Source organism: Lucilia cuprina, chromosome 4, assembly GCF_022045245.1.
Source record: "Lucilia cuprina isolate Lc7/37 chromosome 4, ASM2204524v1, whole genome shotgun sequence".
Lineage (NCBI taxonomy): Eukaryota > Metazoa > Arthropoda > Insecta > Diptera > Calliphoridae > Lucilia > Lucilia cuprina.
The window spans coordinates 20,594,803-20,605,491 of NC_060952.1; the positions used below are offsets into that span (position 1 = coordinate 20,594,803).

The 10,689-nt window shown below is 28.0% G+C and overlaps 1 protein-coding gene across 2 annotated transcripts in view; it reads right to left on the reverse strand.

Annotated features, from left to right (window-relative positions):
* The window catches only part of LOC111680097 (aquaporin), a 29,288-nt gene extending 21,597 nt beyond the window's left edge, over nt 1-7,691 (reverse strand). The window contains exons 1-2 of one of the 2 annotated variants that reach the window (XM_046949843.1): nt 7,681-7,691; nt 1,904-1,906 (exon numbers count right to left, since the gene is read on the reverse strand). The gene's annotated coding sequence lies outside the window, so the exon portion shown is untranslated. Of the gene's footprint in view, nt 1-1,903; nt 1,907-5,512; nt 5,518-7,680 lie in introns of those variants that run through there. The other variant, XM_046949842.1, reaches the window with a different exon arrangement.
* Nucleotides 7,692-10,689: the final 2,998 nt, after the last annotated feature.

A 10,689-nucleotide genomic window follows, 5' to 3' on the forward strand; every position in this document is an offset into this window, starting at 1 on the left:
TAAGCGAGAATATTTCTTTTTTAACAAAACAAAAATATTGATCATTAATTCACAAAAGTTTATATTCTGCGTTCTTAGTAGATTCTAGGACGATTTAATTATGACATTCCTCTATTTGTCTGTCTGTTGAAAGCATGATATGGTTCGAATGAAGTATACATTATAGGTAAGGTTTATTTGATATTGAAAATGGGCAATATGGGTCGATGTTTTCGCATATCCCTCATACAAGGGACCCTTTTGATAAAATGTTTTAACTGGTTTAAAAATACCAGTATTTTTTGTTTAGCACATAAACAAGTCTTAAGTGTCTTGAATCTCTTTACCAAATTGTTTGAGCATTTCTAAGCTAGTACCACATTACTAGCTCAGAAATGTGACATAAAGAAGTTATGTAAGAACAAAACTCTTTCGATAAAATTTTATGGAGATAGGTCAGTTATCAATCCTACATAACTTTAAAAAATAAATTTACCGGTCATCACAGTCTTAAAAATACGAGTACAGTGATTAAATTCAACATAAATAAATTTTAGACGAATCAACATCCACATCAATCTATCAAATTTTATGATAACCAGTCCATAACTAACCCTACAATAGTTATAAACCCATGAGTATAGGTCCATAACTGACTGAACCCTTTTATAAAAAACTATTTACGGTTTTAAAAATTGGAAAAAATGATGCCCCAGCAGAAAAAAGAACTTCCAAAGAAGCGAAAAAGAAGGAGTTTAAGTAAGAAATTATTCCATTAAGATTTTAATACAGGTTTGTCGTAGAAGGGATGTCTTTTTCATTTAATTCAAAATTGACTATCTGAAGTCATTCTCAAGGTGAAGTTGTGAAATTGTGCTATTATATAGTACAACTAATTTAACTTAAATAATATTAACATAATTAAATAAATTACACGCATTTATCCTTTAATTTTAATTTTAACCAAATTTGGATTCTTTTGCTTCTTGGGAAGTCAAGAAACATCACTTCGACAGAAGGTAAAAAAATTATTAGTTATTCTTTAAAGTCATTTTGTTGTACTTCCATCATTCATTCCATTAAATCATAAATATCATTTTTATACCCTTTACTTTCGTGAGAAGGGTATATATAAGTTTGTCATTCCGTTTGTAATTTCTATAATATAATTTTCCGACCCTATAAAGTATATATATTCTTGATCCTTATAGATAGCGGAGTCGATTAAGCCATGTCCGTCTGTCTGTCTGTCTGTCTGTCTGTTGAAATCAGTTTTTAGAGGACCCCAGATATCGGCGATGTCTGAATCTTCAATAATTCTATTAGACATGCTTTCGAGAAGATCGCTATTTAAAATCAGCAAAATCGGTCGGTAAATAACGGAGATATGAGCAAAAATCCGAGACAACCTCTGAAAATTTCATCAAAAAATTGTTGAAAAAGCAACAAAAACACTGTACATAGAAAAAGATGTACACGTGTGTGTGTAGATGTATTTGGTTTTATTCAGCTGTGTATTTTTTTGTATGTTTGGAATTCAAACATACAAAGTATACACAGCAAAAAAATATGATTTGCATTTTTTGTTAAAATAAAATAATTTTCCCTTTTGTTTTGCAAATATATTTTTGATGAATAGAAAAAAGTATTTAAAACGTTTTCAATTATATGAGAGTAGATTGTGAGTTATTGTACAATAATTTTTATGCGAATAATGTAAGTTTGAAATTTAAAACTAACACAAATTTTTTCCAAGTGCTTTTTAAAACAATTTTTTAACGATAAACAAAAACAAAATCTACGTCTCGTCAATGTTTACCAGCAATGAATCAGAGGTCGAAGTCGACCGGCCTCGAGTCGGAGCTTAGCCGCCGCCGAACTATATTTAGTTGCTTGAGCCGCCGCCGAAACATTCGGCTTAAACCGACTCAAATTTTTTTAATGTTTTTATTAACTAGACTGTAAGATCAATTATGTTTAAAATACACTATGGTGAAGGGTATATAAGATTCGGCACAGTCGAATATAGCACTCTTACTTGTTTTTTCTTAAGAAAGCATTTCTTTTCGGCAGTGATTAACTTACGTGCAGACAAAAAACAAACTTCAACACGATTGCTACAACTATACTATTTGAACTTTAACAATATATTGTCAATATTGTTATTACAATATTTTAGTTACTGTAAACATTTTTATGTTTATCGCAATTATAAATTTGAGTATGATTCACTGAAACATAGTAAGTATCATCTTATTGATTCAGCAATTATATATGAAACAATATGATGATAAATATAAAAATATTACGATGGAATTCCAACTGTATTTAATTGTATTTTAAAGTTGTAACCATAATATGTTTAGACTACAATCATAAATTTAACCACAAGCATGCTGTAATAAGTTCTTTAAATCTATAATATAAAAACTAAATTCGAAATCATTAAAACTTAAACAAAAATCACTTAATATTCATTTTTCAAATGGAAAACTTTTTCACACTTAACAATTAACATTAAATTGTAATTTTTTGTTTAGTTTTCTTTATTTGATTAATTATATTCGTACCTTATAAGGAATTACAAATTTGATACATGTGAATAATTTTATTTATTTCAATTATAGCTCCATGCATGCGAGAATATTTCACTGCAAATTTTTAAATATATTATTGTTAATTAAATATTAAATTTTATTTATAACAATTTCACTAATGGCGTATTAATAAAATTAATTCATAACGATGATGAAATATTTACAATAATAACAAATGTGTTTTTGTATGTACTTTGAGCTAATTAATTAAATACATACGTATTGAAAGGTTAACAATTGATTTTTAGTTATTTTAGGAGATTAATGAGAAAAGCAAACCTATTTTTACAATTGATGGATCTTGAAAAATTACACTCAGGAAGATAATATGTCTTAATAACAATTTAAACAAAAAGTTTTATCAGTTATTGCTAACAGCAGCAATTGCAAATCTTAAAATTCAATATACTGGGGAATGTATATTATTACATTTCTTGTTTATTTCCATTAATACTCTTATTTAATTTTCTAGTTATTTCCCTTCTTTTAATAATAACTTAATAATTAATAATCGCATCCATACAAAATCTCCTTGTGATTTAAATTAAAAAATAATAATTGTTTATTTCAATAATTATTTACTTTCTAAAACTCATGCTAAAAAAATCAAAAAGAAAAAAGAATGACTGTTTATATATTTTTTAACGCAATAATAATTATAATTTCCCGGGAATTTTAATTGCAAAAAAAAAGGCATCAACAACAATAAAAAACAATGATAATGTAAAAAATTTTAATTTTGTAATTTCAAAAACAAATGAACTAAGTGAAAAGTTTCTATAAAAGATTGTAGTGCATAAAAAAATCATAAAGAAACTACTGCGAAGGTAGCGAAAAATTAACTGTCAATTAGGAAAAAAACTTAAAACAATTATTGTTTGTCGGCTAAAATAAAAAAGTGAATAATAATTACAATACAAAACTTATAGTAAATTGCAATAATATTTAAATTATATATTTATGAATACTTTTGTTAAGTTTATGCTAAATAACGGGAAAAGTGCACAATCAGTTTGCATTTCAATGAAGACGCTTGCATTTGAAATCTTTTTTAATTTTTATCTTTTTTTTAAGCAGAGGAGAAAAAAGTTTATTTGTAGACAAGTGGAAATATTTTCCGATTTTACAGCTCAAATTTCAAGTAAAAATAGAGAAGACTTAACAGGACGCCAAAATCAGCACAATAGTCGATAGTCTTGACAAGAGACCACACGATAGCTTACACCATAAATATTCAATTCTATGGTTGAGAATATAATCGTTATTTAAATTCAGGCTGTAATCGATTCTATAGCCTACAATCTAGATCTAGGTCTATACTATAGACCAGACTACAGTGTACACTATAGTCCAGACTACAGACTTCAGTAGTTTAGTGGTTAGAGTTCTAATCTGGTAGACCGGAGGTGGTGGGTTCGATTCCCACCTTTGTCACTGGTTAAGGAGCACACAACAGGCCCGATAGAGGCCTAGGTATTTCTTCGGATTTAGTGTATATATGAACATCCTTTCAAACTAACTAACTAACAGTCTAAACTATTGTCCAGATTACGGTCTACACTATAGTCCAGGCTATTACTTACACTATATTTCAGAATAGTCGACACTATAACCCAGACTATATTAAAGTCAATTCTATAGTCCTGACTATTATCCAGACAGACTAGTCAAGACTATAGTTCTGAATATAGTCAAGACTATAGTCCAGAATTTAGTCAAGACTATAGTCCAAACTATAGTCAAGTCTATAGTGAAGACTATAGTCCAAACTATAGTCAATTCTATAGTCAAGACTATAGTCCAAACTATAGTCAAGTCTATAGTCAAGACTATAGTCCAGGCTATAGACCAGACTATAGTCAAGACTATAGTCCAGACTAAAGACCAGACTATAGTCCAGACTATAGTCCAGACTATAGACCAGACTATAGTCCAGACTATAGACCAGACTATAGTCCAGTCTATAGTCAAGACTATAGTCCTGACTATAGTCAAGACTATAGTCCAGGCTATATTCAAGACTATAGTCCAGGCTTTAGTCAAGACTATACTCCAGGCTATAGTCAAGATTATAGTCCAGGCTATAGTCAAGACTATAGTTCAGGCTATAGTTCAGGCTATAGTCAAGGCTATAGTTCAGGCTATAGTCAAGACTATAGTTCAGGCTATAGTAAAGACTATAGTCCAGGCTATAGTCAAGACTATAGTCCAGGCTATAGTCAAGACTTTAATCCAGACTAAAGTCAATACTAAAGTTCAGACTATAGTCAATATTAAAGCCCAGACTAAAGTCGAATCTATATGGACCAAACTATAGTTGATTCAACAGACGATAGTGGAAACTATCGTCCAGTATTGATTCTATAGTTAGACTTTAGTCTAGGCTATAGTCGAGACTTTAACCTATTCTATAGTCAGAAATTTTGTTTTTTGATGTTTTCTTTTTTCCTCATTTCTATATTTTGTATGAAAATTTGTCAGTTTTGGGGATTCGCGCATGCTGTAGTCCTGGCTACAGGCAAAATTCCATACAATAGTAATTGCTATAGTTCAGTTTAGATATATAGTTTGAAGCCTAATAAAAATAATAATAAAAATAATAAAAATATTTTTTTTCTTTTCACACTTTTCATTTTTTTTTAAATCATATTGTAATTATAAAACCCAATGATAATTATTTGTGTAGGTCATGCTTTAAGAAAAAAAAAATAAAAATATATTTAAATAAATAAAAACCGTAATGTAATTAATACTTTGCTAAATGCAACTCAAATCTATTTTTAAGTTAAATTGTAAAAAAAAATCATTGAACGTTATTCTCAAATTATGGGAAATAAATTTCTAACCACAAATCTACAAAGTCATGTATATTTCTTCTACAAATAACTAATAACTTAATTTATTTTATTAATCATTAAAGCAAAACAAAATAGTACCTTTTTCTACACAAAAAGGTACTTTAGTACACATAGACGTAGTTTTAAGACAAAACAAGCTGTGAAACTACAACAAAATTATTATTTCAAGTTCAATGAAATCTCACGTTTATTTTTTTGTTTTTATTTTACTAACATATTTACAATTTACAATAACATATTTACAACAAATACCGTTAATATTATCTCATTGCAATATTAAAAACATGTTGCATATTAGAGTGAATAGCTTAGACATTCGTGATAATTTAATTTTCTTCGAAACATTTTGATAAATATTTATTATATATTTAAATACGCCAATGCATCTTTAAGGTTAGTAAGTTGTGGGTGTTGCTCTCAGTTTTGCCATTTGGCTATTTTGCAATAACTGAAATCCCCATGAGAGCAAACTGATGTTAACAAGCACATCTTTGAAATCATGTTTATTTTTTCCCACAAACTTAATAACAAGGATATAATTTTTACTCACTTTCGAATACAGTAATACAGATTAATATCGCAAAAGTTCACTCTGCCAAAGATTTATACAAACGAGTTTCTTATCTCAAATACATGCGATCACTTTCCACAAAGGGGCAGTAATTAGCTAGTTTAAAAGGATAAAGAATACGAAGAAATACACCTAGGCCTATATTGGTTCTGTTGTGCTCTTCCTTACCAGTACCTAAGGTGGAAATGGGACCCACCACCTACGTTCTAACTAACCACTGACCTTCCTAAGAGATATTAACAACTCTAACTCGTAATTATGAGCCAATCCTTAAAAATAATGAGGTAACTTAAGCCCCTCCTTATAAATGATGATTACATTTATTCTTACTTTAAAAATTGATTTTTATACCCTACACCTCTTTTTTGGGGGTAGGGTATATTGGGTTTGTGCTGATGTTTATAACGCACAATAATATACTAATCGGAATTCTGAATCGTTTTCTGAGTCCATTTAGCTATGTCCGTCCGCCGACCTTGTAATCAAACTACAGGTCGCAATTTTGAAGATAATTTAATAAAATTTGGTATACGATCTTCTTTTTTCCCGGACCTATTGAAACTGGTTAAGTTCGATCTATTATTTTACCTAGCCCCCATACAACTGAACCCCCGTATATGACTTGTAAACCTTGTAATCAAGCTACTGGTCGCAACTTTGGAGATAATTCAGTGACTTCTATGGCAACGTAAATGAAGCCCATTGTTAACAATGGTTAACATCGATCCATTATTGTATGACCAATATTTTTAATTCTATGACCAATATTTTTAATTTCTTCGCATTCCTTGCTATAATCAGGACCTAAATTGTCACTCTTTGCTGTTGCATGGTCAAAAAATAATTCTTAAATGCATCTAAATTATAGATCTCAGATTAGAAATTCAATGGAATAATTAAAACAAAAAAATATAAGGAAAATAACAGATAAGGGATTTTGAATGTGGATTCAGTGTATGGAGAAGTTAAAAGCTTACTTTTTGTAAGCTTTTAACTTTGTTTTTCGTAGATGGATCTGTATAATACAGTTTTAACGTTTTGAAATTAAGTTAATCTTCTATTGATCCCTTAGGGACAATCTTTAGGTGAAGGATTAGGGATTAAATTAAAATTAATCTTCGAATGCTCGAACAGCTAATTTTATTTGCTATTTTAAGCGACCAATGGAGGTGGTTTAAACTTGAGCATGAAATGCAAAAGTGTAAACAGCTGATGCCAAAAAAATGAATACAATTTTTTATTAAAATAAACATTAAAATGTTTGATTGCCTTCAAAATATGTTTTTCTTTTAAGTTTTTAATAATTTTCATATTACATTTACAATTGACTTCTTCTTTTCTTTTTTTTTGCAAAACATGCATTATTTTGATAACAAACAGTGACGTTTTCTGTTGTTTTGTATGGCAACACTGCAAAGTTTAATCTTTTACTCAAAAACATCAAAGGGGATTAACATCATAATCAATTTACTTTTTGGATTAACTAATCTGATTATTAATTGGCATTTGATTGCCAGCACAAAAGTCCGCTCTTAAAATCTTATGTTTTCTATCATCACTGTGTGAAAAATGCAATTTTATGTTAAAGGGCAAAAATTGAAGCATGGATGCGAATAAGGGCGTAAAGACCACCTTTTCAAAATCGCGTTTTTTCGCATAATTATATTAAACTAACCTTTTTACATCTATTCATAAAAATATATATTGAAAAATATAAATTTTTCGCTAAAATAGATAGTTTTAAAAGCACGATTTTTAAATACTATTTATTTTTTTGGGTAAAAAATATTAGCAATTTAATGTATTTTTCTGTAAAAAATCGTATAAATTTTAATTCTAATTGCACCAAATTTGCAGAATGGTTGGAAAACATTTCAAATTTATTAATTTTTTAATTATATTGCAAAAAAGATTATTATTGAATGAATTATTTAAGTATGAAAGTGTGGACAAGAAGAAGGGCGTATATCCATAACTATAGTTATATTTTAAAAAATTATTATATCTTGTTATTTTCGGATTATTTTAGTTAAAGAGGTCCTATTCAATTTGATAATGAACTAAGATAATAATGTGGTTTTTGACAATAACGCAATAAGGTGCGATTTAAAGATTTTTCTAAGAAAGATTTTTCTAAGTACAATTTTTACTATGCTATTGTTATTATACTATTTTTATATACATATTACTATAATTGATTGATTAATATACCAAAAAATCTGAAAACCACTTATAGCAAACAATTTTTTAAATATATAGAAAAATTTAACTGTCCTTACACCCTTTGAATACTTTTAAGCCAGAACGAATATAAAAATAACATTTATTTATATATACTTTCAACTAAAATATATGGATATATGCCCTTATTCCATTTTAGCAAAATTTCAAGTATTAATTTTGGCAAGTTGTGACTCGAATTTTTTACTGAGTTTTAGCACAGGGATAGATGTGAGTTATATTTATGCATATATGTGTAAAAAGTAGGAAAAAATGCCGATTTTAAAGTTTTATGATGTTTTTATCGTCTCCTGTAAAATTTCCCAAATGGTTTATACGCCCTTATTCGGCTCCATGCTTCAATTGTATATATTTTTTTCTATTAGCATATATTTTTGTTTTAAAAATTAGTTAAAATTAAACACTTAACATGGTAACAATATAAATTGTCATAATAAATTTATTTTGTCTGAAAAATGCCAATTTCGTTTACAATATCGTATTATTATACTTAATTTACCACTTGTCTTAAGCAATTGAAATAAATCTTTTTACACTGTGTTACAAATTGATAGACATTGAATTTATCTGTAATAGAACTTTATTGTTAAAATTTTTTGTGCACAAAATGTGCGCTAAAGAAAGAATTCAAAACTCTACTCTAAATTTTGCGTTCACACAATTTCTTGTTTCACAGTGTCCTAACATGTTTTTTTATAAAAGTAGAACATCAATCTTAACTCTTAAGTATTCTTCTCTAACCAGTTTAATTTTAAATTAAACTTCAAATTCTCTAACAACATTTAAACATTTATCAAAAAACATAAATAAAATCTAAACAATTTTGACATAAATATTTTTGAAATTTTTATTTTTTTAGAAATTTTTGCAAAATTTATTACAACTTGTTTAGAATTAAATAAAAATGTAATTTCACTTTTTTTTTTTGCTGTAATGTTTGTATGAAATTTATGAAAGTCAGCATATTTGGCAGGCAGACAAGAGTGCAGAAAATACAAATACTTTCATTTCTATTATATTTCTATATATTTATTTTTATTTGTATATATTCTCATTTTATTTTCTCATTTGAAAAAGAAATTGCAATATTTTGAAGTTTACTTCTTCTGTTTTTTTCTACAATAATAGTAATAAAATGTATTTATACTGGTTTAAGAAAGTATAAATTTACAATTACATTTTTATTGTTGCTCGGACAATATAAGTGTTTTAAACACACCACCACTCACTATTTAGTCACTTGTAGTATTTTGGGTTTTAGTTAAATTAAGTACTTTATAGTTGTATACATAGTTTACATGTTGCAGTAGCTTTAGTTTGTCGAGTTTTTATTCATATAGCACAAGTCATAAATTACTTATATGGACTTGACTCCTCATTTTCGTATCTTTGTCTACAACAGTATTATTTGTAATCATATGTCGGAATACTGTAATTTAGATTTTGTTCAAATCAAACAAAAAATTACCATAATATAATTGTTTTAAACATGAAAACTGTTAGATTTTTAACGAGGGTGGTGTAAATTGGGGATTAAAGAAATTTCAAGTCATTTTCTGAAGTCGAGTTTGTATGGGGTCAGTTGTATGAGGGCTATGAGAACGAATGGACCGATTTTAACCATATAGTCATTCGATCAAAAGAAGAGTATGTTCAACATTTAATATTTAATCAAATTATCTTGAAAAATGCTACCTGTAGCCTGCGCGCCTGCTTTACATGGACACACTGACAGACAGACGGATGGACATTGCTAAATCGACGCAGAATTCTGATAAGAATTTTATTTTATTTAAAAGTGATCATACTAAAATATATCCTTTACATTGAAAATTTATAGAAAATTTTCTTTAATATCGAAATTTTATCTTTAGGTGAGTCAAGAGACTAATACATATACAAGTTAATAGACTAGTCCGAGAAATTAGTCCTTAAACTTGTAGATTAGTCAATAGACTAATCTATAAACTAGTTCATTGATTAATCAATAGACTAATCTATAGAATAGTATATTGACTAGCCTATGGACTATTATATTCACTAGTCCATAGATAAGTCTATTAACTAATCTATAGATTAGTCAATAGACTATTTACTAGTCGTTTGACAAGTCTATTGACTAGTCAATGAACTAGTCTATGGACTATTCTATTCATTAGTCCATAGATTAGTCTATTGACTAATCTACAATACATATACAAGTTAATAGACTAGTCCAAAAAATTAGTCCTTAAACTTGTAGATTAGTCAATAGACTAATCTATAAACTAGTTCATTGACTAGTCAATAGATTAATCTATAGAGTAGTATATTGACTAGTCTATGGACTAGTCTATTCATAGTCCATAGATTAGTCTATTGTCTAATCTATAAATTAGTCAATAGCCTATTTACTAGTCTTTTGACTAGTCAATGAACTAGTATATAGATAAGTCTATTGATT